Source organism: Bidens hawaiensis, unplaced genomic scaffold, assembly GCF_021521415.1.
Source record: "Bidens hawaiensis isolate Kalapana, Puna unplaced genomic scaffold, B.hawaiensis_p1.1 tig00015447_1, whole genome shotgun sequence".
NCBI classification, from domain to species: Eukaryota; Viridiplantae; Streptophyta; class Magnoliopsida; order Asterales; family Asteraceae; genus Bidens; species Bidens hawaiensis.
In genome coordinates this window covers 315,044-317,253 of record NW_027492379.1, presented here as the reverse complement: position 1 = coordinate 317,253, position 2,210 = coordinate 315,044, and the positions used below count along the sequence as shown (strand labels likewise).

Here is a 2,210-nt window from a genome sequence, read left to right as displayed (position 1 = left end):
GTAAGTGGCAGGCAACCCGTCCAGACAATCAACATATGATGGACACAACTGTAGTCCATGAGTAAAAGTACATTGAACGTAGTGAATAAAACATTTAAGGGCATGCATATGTGGTTCGCGCGGGTTGTACTTAAAGAAACAGACCTACACGACATACCCAAAGTTAGGACAAATTAATGTGAGATGTTGCATTGTAACAGCTAGACTACGATACAAAATGGGATTTGATAGGGTTGTATCGTGAGAGGATAACTTGGGCTTCCTATCTGGTAGAATGCTTTAAAGGTCGCATGTGGCCATCTCGGCACGTGCAAGGATGTCCCCAAATACAGTTAGAAAACCATGCGAATTCCAAAACATGAACCATATGCCAAACTTGTTTGGTTAAGTGATTTGAAAACCAAAACGAAGCAAAATATTTAACCTAGGTTTTTTAAACATGGAATTTATTCACGTCAATTCAATCTTTTGAAATCTTGAATTGTTTTATAAAATTACTGTTTAGTTTAAAAATGAATTTCTATTAGTTATTATAAAAAACATATAGCCATTTTAAGGAATCTAAAGTTTAACTTAAATACAGAATACCCATAATTTCTATCTCGTTGACACTTCTTCTATTCCAGTATACTTATAATCACAAAATTAAACAAAACCAAAATAAACAATGAATTAACAAACGTACATCTATATACATCTTCATGATTAATTAATATAAAGACCCCCAATGACATAATTAACATATTAACACATATAATATGATCAACTATAAATGATTAAAATGAAGTATATTAAACAATATTATCAACTTAGAACGTAGACATTTAATAAAATATGATTCAATAACATCATCAAAGAGATCAAATCATAAACTAACCACTGACTCACGAATAACCTTCACCCCCTTTAAATTCACTCCTCCATCCCATTCCAACACCATCATCACACACTTTCAGCTTCATCTTCATTAATAATATTCATTTCTTCACACCTTAATTCGTTATCCATCATGAACAACAACAACGTCCACCTTCTCCGTCGAACCAGCAGCTGCAACAGCTCAACCGCCATCATCCCATCCCCTTACATCTCCTCAACCTCCTTCATCCTCGACCCGTCATCCACCACCAACGACATTGACATAACATCCGCCACAAGACGCTCTGTAGGCTGCAGCCCCGGTTTCTTCACTTCCCGCTTCATTCGTTCCATTATTAACTTAGTATCCATTCCCACGTGCCGCTGGCTTTTACCCGCACAGCTTTCGTTATCTCCATCACATACTCGTAGGGTCACGGGTACGTTATTCGGATACCGAAGAGGCCACGTCAGCTTCGCAGTACAGCACGACACAAAATCGGAACCGATACTGGTAGTCGAGCTGGCAATAACAACAGCGGGACTAGTTAAGGAAATGTCGTCTGGGTTGGTTAGGATCGCGTTAGAGTGCGAAAAGCAATACGTGCGGTCGGGTCGAGTGGGCAACAATAATAAGTTGTTTAACGAGCCTAGGTGGAGTATGTATTGTAACGGGAGGAAGTGTGGGTACGCGTTGGCACGGGCGTGTAACGAGAGTGACTGGCACGTGTTGAGTACGGTCCAGACGATATCGGTCGGGGCGGGTGTGATACCCGTGGTTGAAGATGGCGGGAAGAGGAGTAAGGGTGATGAAGGGTTAGGGGAGTTGTTGTATATGCGGGCGAGGTTTGAGCGAGTTGTGGGGAGTCGTGACTCGGAAGCGTTTTATATGATGAACCCGGATGGGAGTACTGGAGGACCTGAACTCAGTATATTTCTGCTTAGGATATAGTTACAGAATTAATAAGTTTGGTTTTAATATCGTCTTTGTAAGTTTGTTACAGATTAGTATCTTTACTTGTTAAATGAATGTGTTAGTAGTAAATATATATGGACTTAATTTCGTGTTCATGATACTAAGAAAATTAGAGAACAATTTGAATCACTCTTATACTGTGAAATTATACAATTTATAAGTTTATTACCCTCACTCATATGGGTTATTTTTCCTTTTATTTTGTCTAATCACGTTATATTATTAATATTTATTATTCAACAAACACTTTAGGTCAAAAATTCTATTTTACTCTTCATACATACTTATTTCTTTTCCTTTCTTTCCTAACTTTGTAACACCTTTTTTTGTTATTTTCTTCAAAAAAAAACCCTGAAACACATCTTTTTGTTCTTTC

General features: G+C 37.8%; 1 pseudogene; it reads left to right on the top strand.

Moving 5' to 3' along the window:
- Positions 1-1,009: 1,009 nt before the first annotated feature.
- Positions 1,010-1,907, top strand: LOC143549174 (protein MIZU-KUSSEI 1 pseudogene; annotated as a pseudogene).
- Positions 1,908-2,210: the final 303 nt, after the last annotated feature.